Consider the following 17,759-nt stretch of genomic DNA (forward strand, 5'->3'; position numbering starts at 1 on the left):
CTCTTATTCATCATCACCAAAAAGAATCTTCTCAGTTCACAGCTCTGATCATGTCATTTCCTACTCAGATGCCCTCTGAAAGCTGCCTTGTTGCTTCAAGGCCTCCTCGATCCGTCTCCAACCTTAGTGCTCATGACATTCTTTCGTATAATCTACTAGCTTGCTAAACTGGATTACTCACTTTCCAACGAATTCTCCAGTTTTTTCCATTTAAATTTCCTGGAATTCACTTGTGCCTCCCCCTGTGCCTGGAATGTTGTTGAAATCCAATCTATTCTGCAAGACCTAGGTCCAATATTACCCCCTCCATTAAACACTCCTTGTCCCTTCCATTATTGTGAAACCAAAAACTCTGAACACTTAAAAGTAATCTTTCTCTTCCTTCAGAATTATGTGTCTAATATGCATTTATCTTAGTCTATTTTATAGTATAGTATAGCACCCCCTCTCCATCTTAAGCCACTCCCCAAATTGGCCATTAATAGTCACAATTTGGAGTCCCAGGGAGTCAGTGACCACTTTTATTCTCAGGGATATAGTGAGAGGTGACCTTGAAGTATTGGGGCTTTAGACTTTTGCTCTTGAGTCTCCACTGATAAGATTCCTGTCAATAATTAGCCAGCTGACTATTAATCATTTAGAAAAAGGCTTTACTAAGAGTCCTTTACCAGGAGTTCAAACAAAGCTTTGGCCCCTGATCCTTAACTGGGAACACATTCTCTTCTTATAATACAAGATCCCTGGAGAAAGTAGGCTCAGAGTTAAAGTGCAAAGGTAGTAAGGCACCAGCATAGAGAATATTTGTCATAGAGGGCCACATTACGACTCTTGAAGATTCCTTTTCTCCCTTTGGGGAATCCTGCCCAAGTGCCCCTTAGTTGTAACTCTCTGATGGATGGGCAGCCAACTGGGCTCTGAGAGACCATTCCTCTGTCCATTCCAAAAGCTGGCTGTCCTCAAGAGATCCTGCTCTCTGAAGATGTCTTCTCTGACTAGCTCTTCTCTCCCATTGTGCCTGCTTCTACCATCTTTGGCCTCTACTGCTACTGGTGGCCACTGCTACCCATACTGATGGGACTTTCAATAGGACCTTTGAATCTCCCAAAATCACAAGGTCTTCTGGGCATTTCCATTTTAGACATTTATTCACCTGAGATGAAGAAAGAATAAATACAAAGACTTGTGCTTATAGCAACCATGGTCAGGTAAGAAGGATACAAGGCTGCTCCCTTCCCCTATCAGACTCTCAGGATGAGTTCAAAGTAGACCTGCCTCACTCAAAGCCACAAAGGAAAAATAACAATGAAGGGGTGGGTTGCTTTTTTGGTGTACCCATTCAGTTCTGTCTTAGCTCCTGAACCAGGAGTTCATTTAGCTTTGTGCTATTGTATAATGGAGACAAACATAACTAGAGACTAGTTCCCCAAAGTTCCAAGTGGCAGACTGAAATCAATCAGGGAATATTTATACATAGGACTATACCCTATGACCACCCACTTGACAAGTCTACCCCCATTACGATAGTGACAATTATAATAGTATGTATCTTTTCCAGTCATAGCTACATTAGCTATAGACATATTATAGATATGGTTATAGATAATTAGAATAGGGCACCTGGGGATTTGATCTTTCACTTCCCAATTTTCATATTTTGACTACTAAAAATTGGATCATTGGGAGACGGGCTACTAAAAACTTTCTCTTTGATCAAGTTTTTAAAAAGTCCTAACAACGGAACCCCATTGCTAAACTAAATGCATCAAGATAGAAGAGAATTATATTGAAAAAAATAGTTTTTTTTTCATTTTTCTGGAATGAGCTATTTTGAGGTTATGCTAATGTGGAGGACAAGTACAGACAGGATGGCAAGTTTTCTGTGGAAAGACTCGCTTCTCAGAAGCCATTATCAGAAAACCCTAGGCAGGGCTATTGGGATGAAGAAGGCAGATGGGGGGCAGAGAATGCAGAATTCTCCTGGGATTCACGGTGTCTGTAGAGACATGGGAGCTAATTATGCAAGGACAACATGTGGTCACTGAGTCAAACCAAAAACTTGTGAGAGCTGCAAGAAAAGGTAATGCCAAGCAGGGCGCAGAGCTTTGGAAAACAAGAGTCTGAGACAGGTACAGCCTGGGTACATGGATGGTCAGGCAAGAGAGTGATCCAGATTCCCTGGGAAAGAAAGCAGAAAGTATATATAGATGGTGTCTTCACTAGAGTCCCAGACTCCCTTCCTGCTACTACTACATTCTTGATTGATGCTGTGAATTTGATTATTCAAGAATAGGGACTGGACCACTGAGAAGGGAGGAGATGATCTATCTACCTTTGCAAACTGAGGCTAGAACATGAACTCTATTGGTGTTTTAAAATATACTTTTAAAAATATGCTCAAACTGAGGCTGGAATACGAGCTCTATTGGTGTTTTAAAATATGCTTTTAAAAAATATGGTGTGTGTATGTGTGTGTGTGTGTGTGTGTGTGTGTGAATGAATATATGTACAGTCAGTGAGGGAGTGTGTTTCCTTGACTACACATATTTGTTTTTTTTTTTTTTTTTTTTTGAGAAGCAACCATTTATCAGAACCAACACAAGAATATGAAAAGAAGGAGAAAAAGAGGAAGGTGGTAGAAGGGGAGAGAATGAGGTCTGCATTGGATGTGAGTTGTGGAAACACATAAATGCCTATTTTTAAACATTTACATTTAAAAGGGACTACACATATTTGTTACAAGAAATTTATTTTCCTCCCCTCCAAATGGAATGAGGGGCAAGAGGGAGAGAAAATATAATCCTGTTAATTGAAAGAAAAACAGAGATATATAAGGAGGATGTTATAAATGGGAAATGTTGCTCAGTTTCAGATGAGGTCATTGTTAATTAATTTTATTTGTCAATTCTCTTTGCCAAAGAAACAAAAAAAGGAAATTGATAATCATTCTACTTGTGACCTTGGGCAAATCATTTCACACTTCTGGGCCTCCATTTCCTCATCTGTAAAATGAAGGGATTGGCTAGATGGCTCTTGTAAGTCTTATAAAATTGATGAAAATCAATCCACAAACATTTTTAAGCACCCAATATGTTCCAAATACATATAGAAAGTTGTGAAGAACATATATATATATATATATATATATATATGTATGTATGTATACCAGGCTTTATTCAGAATGTGATGTTTTTGGTGTAGGATCGAATGATCAGTAGAATGAAACTAGGAGGTGGAGGTGGAGGTGGAGGTGAGGGTCTTGCTGGTCCCATGATGAGCTCTATTGGACTTGGAGCAACCAAAATGAAAGCAACTGAATTAGGAAATAATTGCTCCCATTCCCCCAACCTTCATCCTCCCACCCTTAGCAATGGGTCTCCATTTCAATGATATTCTAATATAAACAGCCTCCGGGTAATGCTGCCAAGTTAGGTGAAATGGGATTCTGTCTGGTTAAAATGGGATTCTACTCTCTGAGGTCTTTGGAGAAATGACTGTAAAGCAAATATCCTGTTAGCACTGAGTGTAATCTCTAGCTTGGATACCCCAATGAATATGGAATGGAAGACAAGGAAAAAGCAGCCAAAAGATAACCTGACAGAGGGTTGAAAGAAATGTTAATGCTTGTGAAGGAGGCTTTTTAGGCCATGCTAAAAAAAAGTTTTTCTCCCTCTCTTCATGTGTAGACTTAACCAGCCTTGGTCGCAAGACATCAGTGTGTGTTCCACAGAAGCCTTACTATATGGAAAGACTTTCTGTCTCTCTGAGTCATTCTGGGCTTTTTTCTTGCAATACGCATTACCTGCATTGTTCCTTGGAGGAAGAATAAAAAATCTTGCCTGTAGCACTCCCAAAGGGAAGACTAGAGTGAAATTTCATGGCTAGCAGAACACAGAGAGCAACCTGCTTTTAAATCTGATAACTCCATTAGAAGAAGGGGTGGGGGGAGGAGAATAAGCCACCAGTGAGGAGCTATTAAAGCAGGGAGAATGCAGTGTTTTTGAAACTTGTGTCTCTATCCTATGTGATTCTTAATGGACTGAGCCTGGGAGGCATATACTGGAACTGTCTATGAAGGTGGTTCCAGAAGTAATCATGGGGTGAAGAAGGTAGAATTCAGTGCGGGCTGGAGAAGGCTACTTGCTTGATTAATTGACAAACATTTATTAAGGACTTTGCATGTCCCAGGCAATCTGATAAGTTTTAGGGATACAAAGAAAGGACAAAATACTCCATGCCCTCACACAGCTAATGCATAAAGGGTGAGTGGGATGGGGAAAACAGTACATAAATAAAGAAGTTCATTCAGAAATACAGAGAGCGCAGAAGAAAGGTGACTGGAGAAGAGAAATGTTGAATGGCTGGAGATGGGTCTCGTGCAGAAGGCAGAATCTGAGCTGAATCTGGATTAAAGCTGGGGGTGTCAATAGGTGGAGGTGAGGAGGAAGGGCATTCCAGGCATGGGAGTGGTCGGTGCAAAGGTATGGCAGTGGGAGATGAAGTGGTCTGTGAGAGAGATGGTGAGAAGACACTGGCCACTAGATTATAGACTCTGGGGAAGGGAAATAGAGTGTAAGAAGAAAGAAAAGGAGGAATGGACTGGGTTGTGAAAAATTTTCAGTGATAACTAAAGGAGTATAGATTTGATCTTGGAGGTTTATTGACTAGGGGGAGTGACGCAGACAAAAACCTACATTTTAGTAAAATCCCTTTGGCATCTGTGTGGAGGATAGAGTGGGGTGGGCAGAGATTTGAGGTCAGAGGATCAATGAGAAGGACAGAACTAGGATTGTGGCTCTGGGAGGGAAAGGAAGAGGATGGGGAAAATGAAGATGCTCTGAAGGGAGAAATCAGCAGATCTGGCCATCAGTAATGTCTCTATTCCATCTGATGTCCCTGGCTCTGGCTGAGCTGTCAGCAGCCTTGGCCGTTAGTGATGGTTTAATTAACTGCTGACTAGCCTGAAACTTACTGACAGTTTAGCCACCTCCCTCCCTCCCTCCCTTCTTTCCCCCTTCCTCTTTCAGTCTTGATGCAATCAGATCGCCAAGTCCAAAGGAACTACAGCCTTTAGGCTGAAAGGTCTCCACCAAAGCTGCTCTCTCCAAAGTTCCCAATGCTCTCATAATCCCCAAGTCTTTTTTATTTTTCAACTTTATTTTTTCCGAAATATGTTTAAGAACAATTTTAAACATTCATTTTTTAGAATTTTCACTTCCAAATTCTCTCTCCTTTCTTCCCTTCCCTCCCTTGAGAAAGCGAGAAATTTAATATAGATTATACATGTGCAGTCATGCAAAACATATTTCTATATTAGCCATGTTGTAAACGAAAACACAGACCACCTCCCCTTCCTGCCAAAGCCCCAAGGAAAAGAAAGTAAAAAACCCCACTGTGCTTCAAACTGCACTCAGACTCCATCCTTTCTCTGGAGGTGGATAGTGTTTTTCATCATAAATCCTCTGGAATTGTTCTGTAATCCCCCAATCTAATGGCCTTTTCTTGATCCACATCCTTCTTGACCTTTGTGTAGCCTTTGATTCTCATGATCAGCACCTTCTGAATATTTTCTTCATAGGTTTTCATGACACAGTTTTTCTTGATTCTTTTTATATGTGTCTGACTGCTTCTTCTCCATCAAAATTCTATCCTAAGGTTTCTTCTCTTTTCCTTCCTATATTATTTCCCTTGGTGGTTTCCTCAGTTCCCATGGATTCAGTGATCATTTCTATGCTGTGATGATTGGGCAGCTAGGTGGCATAATAGAGCAGCAGGCAGACCTGAGTTCAGATCTTCCCTGGAATGCTTACTACCTGGGTGGCCCTGGGCAAGTCACTCAACCCTGTTTGCCTCAATGTCCTCATCTGCAGAAAGAGCTGGAGAAGGAAATGGCAAAGCACTCCAATATCTCTGCCAAGAAAACTCCAAATGGGGTCATGAAGAGATGGACACAACTGAAACAGAACTGAATAAAAAATGTTGATGATTCCCACATCCCATTTATCTAGCCCTAACCTCTCTCTTAATCTCCCCTCTGGGAACTCAGACTGCCAAATGAGAGCAAGGCCTGGAGGGGGTGCTATGTCTGATTAAAAGGATAGCCAGTAGACTTCTAGAAGAGGCAGCAGTCATTCCAGGGAATATCAAAGACAACTTATGTCACATTAATGTCATTTTCTTATAGGATTACTAGACTGAATAATGGATTACTTGTCAGGGTTGTTTCTTATCTAGTTATAGATTATACTAGAGAGTTTCTGGGCCCCTTTCCAATTCAGTGATAGTAAAAATCCCTTAAGTTCTTCCCTAAATTACCTCGAACTTACTTATCTGGGTATCCTCATACCCCCCTCCAGCTCCCAGTAGGGAATGTTTTGCAACTTGCCTCGCAGGGAGTAGGCTCTTATTAAATGTTTGTCATTGAATTGAATTAAGATTAACTGGGTCAGATGCGACATTCTCATATGTGAATATTCGGCTGGTTGACAACTTGAAACACCAGCCTTTATTGATGGTGTTGTTCCAAGGAACAGAAATGAACCAAAGACTCCAAAAAGGAAGTGAAAACATGTTTGCATCTGGCAGGGGAAAAGATAAATCACAAGATGCTGGAAGTGTGTAAAAGTAAAATGAGTTATCACGCTCGTGCTGAGGGCACTTCTTCATACTCTAAGCACCTCCAAGAATAGGTGGGTTCCTAACTTCCCATCAATTCAGGAGGCACTTTGGGAAATTTGTGGCAGAACAGAGAGGTTTTTATCTCAACAACAGAAGATTGGAATATGGCTGTCTGGTGCTTGTATTCTTCAATTTGATTGCACCAAAGGAGCACAAAATTAGGAGGGGGGGAGCCTTAGAGACCATTTAATTCAAACCTCCTTCTCAACTGCCCCTCCCACTTGTCCCAGTGGGTTTTTTTTTAGCCAATAGAAAAACTGAGGCCCAGAAAGGGTGTTGTGATATTTCTCAGTGCCTCACAGACATCACATGGTAAAGCCTTTGCTGGATGGTTTTGCATCTCCTGCTGTCCCAATTTCACCATGCAGAGACCAGGTTAAATGAAAATAATAATAACAGCTACCGTTTTCATAGAGCATTAAATTTTAGAAAGCACTTTAAGTATGTGTATCTTGTTTGAGCCTCACCACAACTCTGTGAGGTAGGTGCTATTTTGAATTGAGTCCATTCTGCAGATGAGGAAACTCATAGAGGTTAATGACTTGCCCAGGATGACATAGCTAAGGAGGTATCTGAGGCAGAATTCGAACCTAGGACTTTCAACTTCAAGTTGAATGCTCTATGCACTGTACCACCTAGGTACCTTACAAATTTTAATGCAGTGCCTCTGTCAGAGATGCCAATGGCATGAGGCATGTAAGGTATTTTTTGGAGGGAGTATTTTCTTACCTCAAGTCCCTTCCTCTACAAGTGGGGAAATCTTTCCATGGGATAGTCTCATGGGCAATCGGCAGCTTCCCCCTGAGCACATTCTGCTTGTCTGTCAAGATTCGGTTGCACTTAAAGAAAGGGATGATAACTAACATTTAATTCAAGTTTTGAATTTTGCAGAGTGCTTCACATAGATCATCTCATCTGATCCTCATAACCCTGGGAAGCAGTGCTATTATTATCCCCATTTTATAGATAAGGAAACCGAGGCTGAGAAATGAAGTGGCTTTCCTGGGGTCATACACCTTGAGAGTGTCTGAGGTGGGATCTGAATTTGGTTTTTCTTGATTCCAGGTCCAGCACGCTAACCTCTACCTAACCTAGATGCTTTAAGTGATTCAAGAGTCCATTGGCATTGTGTATTAAGGGATGAAGATTACTAGTCATTTGAAAGGATACTTCCAGAGGATCTGTGGTTGGTTCATAGCCTAGCACCTAAGGAGAGCTCCTCACTGGACAGTGCTCCTTGCTTCAGTGGTCCCAGCAGCTTAGCCCCTGGGCATGGTGGATTAGTCAATGGAGACTCTCAGGAGGAAACACCCAAAGAAGGAACAGACCCAAACAGAAAAGAAGCAGACAGGAACAGCATGACCAGAGGCTGGGAGAAAAGCTGGGTGTCCTGAGGCCGATAGAGAAGATGTGCCACCAGCAGGCACGAACTGATGAACAGTGCAACCAAGACTCCAGGGCACTGAAGCCATGGCAGCTGGTGCCCCCATCCCAAAGCAAGCTGAAAGGGAGGGGAGCTGCCTTGACAAGACAACTCAGGCTGACTCTACCTGGTAGCTGCTGCCCAAATTTGCAGACAAGCTTGAACTGCTCATCTCTCTCTTCTGCTGCGCTGACGATGCAGGAGGAGTGAATGGGAGGGTGGTCTTGCAGCCTCTCTTGTCTGAGTGGGAGGTAGCAGTTTGGAGGAGTGGGTGGTGAGAATGCTAACCACCAGATTCAAGTCTGTTACTACTTTGCAATTATGTTTCACTAAATACTTTCTGTTTTGAAAGATGTATCTCTTGGCATAGCCTGGGAGATTTGGGGAATGGGGACTCTGGCACAATGAGTTTTAGTGGATGAAAGCTGATGGAGCTTTGGGATTGGTAGTAGTTTTTAGGAGGCCACCCGATGCTCTAATTGTATTTTCCATAGCAACAAATGTCCTGTCTCCCATGGAAGAGAAAGGTGAGTCAGTTCCCAGGGCAAATGAAGGTGAGGAAAAAGTGGCCGAGCCTAAAACAGGGTTCCAGTCAGTGTAAACCAAAGCCAAGACTGGGTTGGGAACCTCAGTTACCTTGGAGCTTTGAAATCCCAGGGAAAGAGATAGATCCAGGAGTTGGGAAAAGCATTGAACTGTTAGGGCAGCTAGCTGCATCCATTCTCCACCCTTTTCTGATTTCCTGAGGCTCAGACGCTCAGATGCTATCTCCTGATTCCTCTACAACTCTCACTGGGTGAATTGGACCTACTGTATTCCATTGGGCCACAGATTTGGAATCAAATGGATTATAGAACTCGGAAGTAATGTTTTATGCAGGTTACATCCTAAGGGCAGTGTGTAAGACAAAAACTTCCAGGGTCAAAATTTACCCTTGAATATCCCTTACTTGCTAATCAAGTAAGATATCTTTAAATACTTAGTCAGAATGGTGGTGGTGATGATGGGAGGTGGGTCGATCTTTAAAAGAAGGCAGTCTATATCAGCAGAAGCATCCAAAATGGTTGCTATGCAAATATTTGGATGTCAAATTTATTTTTCATTACATCCAACTAAACTATTGATTATTTTTGTCTTTTGTTTTTGTATTGTCTAGATTTCCCTCTGTGTTCCTTTCCCCTTCCACACAGCCATACCTTGTAACAAGAAAATTTTTTAAAAAAGAGGAGGGAAAAGAGAAAAAACTCAGCATTTTAAAAAAAGCAATTTCAGCAAAATAATTCAATTTTTTTTTATAGCACAGTAAGATTCAAATACAGGAATGTACCACAATTTGTTTAGTCATTCCACAATCTATAGGCATCTCATCTACTTTGTTTGTGGTAGTTCTTTTTCACCACAAAAAGTGCTGCTATAAACATTTTGGTGTATATAGAACCTTGACAAAAGTCAATAGCTTTTTTGGGGTGTATACCTAACAGTGAAATTTCTGGGTCAAAGACAATAGACATTTTAGCCACTTTATTGGCCTTCCAAATTGTTGCACTAATTTAGGGCTCCACCAACAATGCATTGTTGTGCCTTTCTTTCCCCAGTCCCTCCAACAGTGGCTCTTCTCAGCTCTTGTCACCTTTGTGACCTTTGTCAATTTGCTAGGTATGAGATGAGATGTCAGGGTTATCGGAGCATTCTTTCCTATAGGAACCGAAACCTCTTAAAAACTCTTATTAAAGAAATATTTATTGATAACTTTTGTCTTTACATCACTTGTATTTCCAAATATATCCCTCCCTCTTCTTCCTACTTAGTGAGTCAGCCCTTGTAACAAAGCCTAAAAAAGAAAGAGTAAAAAGCATATCAGCAAAACTAAGCAAAACATCACTGGAGTTTGACAGTTAGAATGTAATGGAACTGGGAGTTCTATTTAAATAGAAGAATAAAATATCTTAAGATTTAGATGGAAGGAAAAATATTCGTTCAATAATCTTCACACCTGAGTGCAGTTATAGTAGAGAACATTCACTGAGTGTAATTATACTAGAGGATGTTCACACCATCCCAGAACAATATCTTCCTGTTTTATTATGAGACAAGAGAAGATTCCTTCTAGCTGACCAGGAATGGAGGGAAGGGCAAATAAGGGAATTCTCATTAAATCTACAAACCTAAGCAAAATAAATAGGATTGTAGATAGGATGAAGATGGGATTTTATATTCACCTTCAAAATATAGCAATGAAAGGCATAATAGGGAAACAGTTCATGGATGAGTGGATGGGCTAGGTGGAATCTTTACTCACTAATCTTCAATAATAGTAGCTCAGCCCCAGGGTGAATTTTTCCAAGTTGAATCAATTAGTCCCCCAAGGGAGATGGGGGTGTGGACTTTGGATATTCAGTGAAGACTAAACAGTTCCAGATGGAGAGAAAGGTGAGTATGGAAGGGCCAAAGGCAAGTTGCTGGTGCTGCTTAAATATAATGGGTGGGTGGGTGGGGATGGCAGATATGATCGCTCCCTGGTGGCTACTCTGAATTCTTGTAGCAGTTCCTGGCTGACGTCTTTTCAATTAATTAATTAATTAATTTTTAGTTTACAACATTCAGTTTCACAAGCTTTTGAGTATCAAAATTTCTCTCCCTCCTCAAGATGGCATGCAATCTGATATAAGTTCTACATATACATTCACATTAAACATATTTTTACATTAGTCATGTTGCAAAGAATCTGACTGACTTCTGATACCAAATACGTTGCTCATCTTACCATGCCATTGAGGAACCCAATTGTTCTCTTTGGATCTTCTTCTAAGGAGCCCAGAGGCATGGTAAGTGGCAAGGAACCCAAGAGTTCTTCTCATCTCACTGGGAATTGCAAATGCAAACTAATATTCAAGGATCCCTCCCAAACCTCAGCAGGAAGAATTGGGTTTCTTTGGGGTTTCTCTCTACTCTGGACAATCTTGGGGATCACTGGTTTAGGGATTGGAAAACTGAGGCACCAAAGTGCCATTTTTGGTTTGCTTCCTATCTCTTCTCACCTGATAGCCTTATTTCTATGTTCCATCAACCAATAGGTGTTTACTAAATACCTGCTTGTGCCAGGTACTGTGCTAAACATTGGGGGTATAAAGAAACCCCCCTCCCCCCCAAGAAAAGAGTCCCTGCTATTAAGGAGCTTATATTCTGGGGGAGGAGCAATTATTTAATCTCATTTTTGCTTAGTTATCCTTTCTCAATGAAGAACTTAGCATGGATGCCGGTCTTGCTAATTTTATAGCTGAATTTTAAAAATTCTATACTTGGAAAATCAGTGTACATTCAGGAAACCTGTCTAACTGTGGATGATTGTGCATTTTGGGCTTAGATCCCTGAATAGGTTTTATTGGGAGTCACTCTTGGGGTTAACTATCTGTTTATACTCACTGTATGTCAGCGTGACTTGACAGTCTCATGGATGAATGAAAAAGACCTAGAAATAAAGACTCCTCTTTGGAAGATAAAAGTCAAAGAGGGGGAAAAAATCCAAATGGTGATGAAGTTGGATAACACTAATCACAGTACAGAAGAGATAACCAATAGGATAGCAGTGTGGTATAGTGGGAAAAGTGATGGAGCTGGAATCTGAGGACCTGGGTTCAAATCCTACTTCAGTCACTTATTACTGGTGTGACTGATCATAGGCAAGTCAGTTCCCCTTTCTGGATCCCAGTTTGCTCATCTGTAAAATGAAAGAAATGGACCAGATGACTTTGAAGGGCTTTCCCAACCCTTTAAATCTAAATCTAGAAAGAAACCTAGTACTATGCAATGACTTTGGCCTCCCACATTAGGATGACATTTATATTTCATTCTTAAGGGGATCCAAATAGCTTTAACAAGTCTTTCACAAGATCCTGAAAATGTATCCTTTAGGCACCAGAACAATATAGAATGGCATGTTCTGAGCTCCATTTACTGCCTTTGTCAAATCTAATCCTTTTTTGATCCCGGATCTGGGCCTGTCAATCCCCAAAGTGTTTCCTCTTCCTTATTCCTGAGGAATGGTTGAGATTACCCCTAAGTTTATGCCAAAGTGTTTAATCCAGAAATTGCTCCCTTTGTCTTTTCAGACAGGAAGCAGAACAGACCCATTCAGCATAGTTTGAGCTTTCTGTGGGTTTTTTTTCCCCCAGAAGTTATTTATTTATTTTTGTAGTGAGCTTTTATTTTTTCAATGGTATTTTATTTTTTCCCAATTACATGTCAAGACAATTTTTAGCATTAATTTTAATAGGATTTTTATAAGATTTTGAGTTCCTCTCTCCTCTTCCTAAAATAGTAGTCAGTTGGATATAGGTTATACCTGTAACTAGCATGTAAAACATATTTTCATGTTAGTCACAGTAGTGAAAGAAGAGATCAAAGGAAAACAATGAAAAAGAATAAAGTGAAAAAAATATGCTTTGTTCTGCATTCAGAGTCCATCAGTTCTTGATCTGGATGTGGCAGCATTTTCCTTTGTGAGTCCTTTGTACTTGTCTTGGATCATTATGTTGCTGAGAAGAGCTGAGTCATTCACTGTTGATCATCATACAATGTTGCTGATACTGTGTACGATGTTTTCCTGATTCTGCTTATTTCACTCTGCATCAATTTGTATAAGTCTTTACCGATTTTTCTGAAATCTGCCTGTTCATCATTTTTTAAAATTGCACAATAGAATTCCATTGTGTTCATATACTATAATTTATTCAGCCATTCCCCTCAATTTCTGATAGTTTGTCACCATTAAAATATTTTTGCACATGTAGGTCCTTTCCCCATTTTTATGATCTCTTTGGGATACAGACCTAGAAGTGATATTGCTAGGTCAAAGGGCATTCACAGTTTTATAGCCTTTGAACATAGTGCCAAATTGCTTTCCAGAATGGTTGAATCAGTTCACAACTCTACCGATGGTTCAATTAGTGTCTCATTTTTCCCACATTCTCTCCAACATCTATCATTTTTCTTTTTTGTCATATTAGCCACTCTGAAAGGTGTGATGTGGTACCTCAGAGTGGTTTTAATTGGCATTTCTCTAATCAAAAGTGATTTAGAACACTTTTTCATATGTCTCTAGATGACTTTGATTTCTTCATCTGAAAACTGCCAGTTCATATCCTTAGACTCTTTATCAATCGCGGAATAATTCTTATGTATTTGACTCAGTTCTCTATATACTTGAGAAATGAGGAGGATTCTTGTTTTAGTCTACTCTGCTATGCACTTTTGTTTTGTGGGAGAGTTCATCCCATTCACATTCACAGTTATGATTACTAACTGTGTATTTCCCTCCATCCTATTTTTCCTCCTGATTGTCCTCCCTGTACTTTCCCCCTTCCCCTGCTCACCCAAGTGTTTCTTCTATCTGCCACCTTCCCCAGTCTGCCTTCTCTTCTGTTAGCCCCATTCCCCCACTTTACTTAATTTCCTCCCCTTCTATTTCCTTGTTGGGTAAAATAATTTTCTATATTCAACTGATTTTGTATATTCTCTCTTTGAACCACTACTGATGAGAGTAAGGTCCAAGTGATGCCCATTGCCCACCCTCCCATCTTCTCCTCCTTTGTAATGGGATTTTTGTACCTCTTCATGTGAAATAATTTATACCATTCTACCTCTCCCTTCCTTCTGCATCCAGCGTACTCTTCTTCTTCATCTCTAATGTCATTCCCTCAAATTCACCTTATGTCTGTCTCTCTGTCCCTGTATATTCCTTTTAGCTGTACTACTAGTGATATAATTTTTAAGAATTACAAGTATCATCTCCCCATGTAGTGATATGAACACTTGAGTCCCTTATGTTTTCTTTCTCATTTTTACCTTTTTAGGTTTCTCTTAAATCTTGATATTGGCAATCAGTTCTTTTGTTCAATTCTGGTTTTCTCTTTATGAAAGCTTGAAATCTTTCTATTCGTTGAATGACCATTTTTCCGCCTTGAAGTATTATGCTTAATTTTGCCAGGTAGGTGATTTTTCTTTTTACTTCTAGTTCCTTTGCCTTCCAGAATATCATGTTCCATAACCTCTAATCCTTTAATGTCATAACTACTAAGTCCTATGGAATTGTAATTGTGGCTCCCTGATATTTGAATTGTTTGTTTTTGGCCACTTGCAGTACTTTTCCTTGACCTGATAGTTCTGAAATTTGGCTATAATGTTCCTTGGAGTTTTTATTTTGGTATCTCTTTCTTGAGGTGATCAGTGGATTCTTTCAATGCCAATTTTGCCTTCTGTTTTCAGAATATCAGGGCATTTTTCCTCAATAATTTCTTGAAAAATGCTGTCCAGGTCCTCCTTTTGATTATGGCTTTTAGGTAGTTCAGTGATAGGGTGGCCATTTAGCTCTCTGAGCCTTGGTTTTCCAACCTGTAAAATGTCCACAATAATACCTGCACCACCTGCCTCAAAAGAATGTACTTTGTAGACTGTAAAACCCTCTGTGTCTCCTGGATCTATTTTCCAGGTCAATTATTTTTCTAGTGAGCTATTTTACATTTTATTCTATTTTTTTCATTCTTTTTGAATATGTTTGATTGAGTCTTAGTATCTCATAGAGAGTCATTAGCTTCTACTTGCCCAGTTCTATCTTTTAAGAAGTTATTTTCTTTGGTTAGCTTTTGTGTTTCCTTTTCCATTTGGCCAATTCTACTTTTTAAGCCATTGTTTCTTTTTCCAAGCTGTTGACTCTTTTCCATAATTCTCTTGCATCCCTCTCATTTCTTTTCTCAGTTTTTCTTCTGCCTCTTTTATATGATTTAAAGCTCCTTTTTGAGCTCTTCCATGAGTTTTTTCTGGGCTCAAGACCACTTCCCATTTTTCTTTGGGACTTTGCCCATGGGTGTTTTGACATTGTTGTCCTCTTCTGAGTTTGTGTCTTAGTCTTCCTTGTCACCATGGTAACTTTGTATGGTCAGATTACTTTTTGGTTTATTTTTTGTTCATCTTTTTTTTTTTTTTTGATCTTTTTCCTTTCTTTTAAATTTGAGCTCTGCGCCTGGGGCAGAAGGAGAACTATCTCAGGCTTTTTGTGCCAGGGACTGCAGGACCTGGCTATTTACCTAGTGTTGCACTGATGTTGCCCTGAGGCCCACAGGAGGACCCTCGTGTCTGGTGCTGCTCTGAGGGGATGGGTGGCTGGTGGCTGGTGCTGCTGGAGACCATAGGGGGCAGCTTACCTGGTACTAAGCTGGGATCCTAGTGCTGATGTCTGCTATGCACTGTGGCTAGTGAGGTGTTTTTGCATTTCCCAAGGGCTATATGGAAGCACATGGAGGTCTGGCTGCTGGAGGCTGTCTGTTTGCCTAGGACTACGTTAACACATGTGATAGTTCTTGGGGCTGGAGTCTGCCTGTTCCCCTGCCTATGCTGAAGCATATCTTGCTCTAGATTCTTGCATGTTTTGTGTGAGATCACTTGTTCAGTCATTTTCAGTCATGTCCAGCTCTTTGTGACTCCACTTGGGGTTTTCTTGGCAAAGATGCTAAAATGTTTTGCTAATGCTTTCTCCAACTCATTTTACAGATGAGAAAACTGAGGCAAACAGGGTTAGGTGATTTGCCTAGGGTCTCACAGCTAGTACTTACTGTACTATTTCAACTCAGGTCTTCCTGACTCTAGGCCAGATGTTCTATCCACTGAGCCACCTAGTTGCATGAGGTCACACCCTGGATTACTCTCTATCTGAAGTCCTGGCATTTGGCACCAGCTTGGTGAATTGATGGCCCCCACACAAATACTGCTTCTCTGGAGGACTTAAAAGGGTTATAAATTGAGGCGCCAGTCATCTGCAACCACTTCTGTGCTCCCAAGCACCTGCAGTGTGATAACAAGCCTCCAGCAAGACCTTATATTATTCACAAACCACTGGTTCAAAAGGGACCATGGGGATAGAACCATTACTGGGGTTCCTGTGAGTGGGCTGTGCCCAGGCAACCCTGATCTCAACTATGGAGACCAGTGAAAGGGGAGAGAATAAGACTTGCAGTAACAACCTCAGCTAGGAAATCCCTTCCTCGGGGAGCAGAGCTTGGAAACTGGCAGATGAGAATGAATGAATGATGGAACATTTAGTAAACTTACTGTGTGTCAGCTACTGTGATAAGCATTGCAAATACATATCTATATGACATATAAGTAAATACATATATACAGACATATACATAAATACGTGTGTGTGCATACATATATTTTTGTATGTATATAATAATTATACAAATATAAGAACATGTCCTTAAAAGTTTTTGTGTTGTAATGGGGAAAGGTAGAGAGGAGAGCACAGTGCCATGGCTGGACATGACTAGGCAGTGATAAGGAGGAATGCTTCTGTGCAAGACATGGCAAAAACTTGCCTCTCAGGGGCCAGAGTGGTCCCAGAGTCAGCATGAGCCTCAAGGGAAGAGGACCAGAGAGGCTGAAGATGATAAGTGGATATAGGTGGCATGGTTTGGCAGTAGGAAGGGTTGAGGTTGGAGAAAGGCCAGATAAAGGAAGTGAGGCTCCTTCCCTAGCATCTGTCTCATACCCTGAGCCCTCCTGGCGAATCCAGTCTCTAGCAATAAAGACTCATAATTCCACAGGGTTGGGAGGTCTCCCAAGTGCATTTTCTTTTGAGGCAGGCGGTGCAGGTATTACTTTGTACATTTTGCAGGTTGGAAAACCAAGGCTCAGAGAGCTAAGTGGCCACCCCATAGTTACGGACAGAAAGGTGTAGAGTTGGGATTCAAGCAGGAGAGTCCTGACTCCAACTGCAGCACATTTCCTGACATAGACAAAGAGAAAGAAAAACAAGTGAAAGATTAGAGAGACGGGAATCCTACCTTCCTCTGTAACTTCTTTTTTTTTCTTTCTTCTATCACTAGCTGGAAGAAGAAGAGCTAGACCAGAAGAAGGCACTTGAGAGAACTCCTAAAGGCCTTCCCAGCTCATGGATCGTGGGTTTCCATATTAGTTCTTTTGGCCACTACTGTTTTAATTCAATTCAATTCCAACATTTATTAAATGCCTGCACATCACAACTTACTTAACACTGTCCTGTTCTTATGTTAGAGGAGGGAGACATACATACAAAATACACGCAAGTGGACAAAAACAAAATATATAAATGCAAATGCACAGTGAGTGTAGGAAGTGCTAATGATTGGGGCAGCCAGGAAAGACCTATGTGTGAGAGGTGGCACAGAGATGTCAAAATAATGTTTTTTTCTTGTAAAGGGGATGATCAAGGAAGTGCTGAATTCTCCTGAAGAACTCTTTCATCAACCTTATGAGGTTCCAGGGTATGAGCCTTGATTAGGAGGTATCTGAGGTGGAGAAATTCCTTATGGAATGGAGGAGGGACAACTGTTGGTGCTTTGGCAATGGTACAGTGGGAACTCAAGATGGTGGGCTTGAAGGTAGGCTGTCCAGTCCAACTCCTGCATTTTATAGATGAAGAAACTGAGGTCCAAAAGGGTTCCCAAGGACTGACCAAGGTTGGTGACACCAGGATTTGAATGCAGGTTCTAAACCAACACCCTTTCCATTTCTTTTCTCTGGCTAGAAGGCCAGAGAATCACACTGCCTCCAGAATCAACTCCTTTCCGTAAACTTTATTCCTGTATTTCACAGCATGGCAGCCAGATCAGTGTAATGGGAAGAT

At 40.8% G+C, this 17,759-nt stretch overlaps 1 long non-coding RNA gene across 1 annotated transcript; it reads left to right on the plus strand.

The window, feature by feature from the left end:
• The first annotated feature begins 829 nt into the window (after positions 1–829).
• Positions 830–17,140, plus strand: LOC140531091 (uncharacterized). The gene is made up of 2 exons (XR_011976274.1): positions 830–1,205; positions 16,981–17,140. It is a non-coding gene; the product is annotated as an uncharacterized lncRNA (long non-coding RNA).
• Positions 17,141–17,759: the final 619 nt, after the last annotated feature.

The sequence above is a fragment of the Notamacropus eugenii genome, chromosome 3 (genome assembly GCF_028372415.1).
Source record: "Notamacropus eugenii isolate mMacEug1 chromosome 3, mMacEug1.pri_v2, whole genome shotgun sequence".
NCBI classification, from domain to species: Eukaryota; Metazoa; Chordata; class Mammalia; order Diprotodontia; family Macropodidae; genus Notamacropus; species Notamacropus eugenii.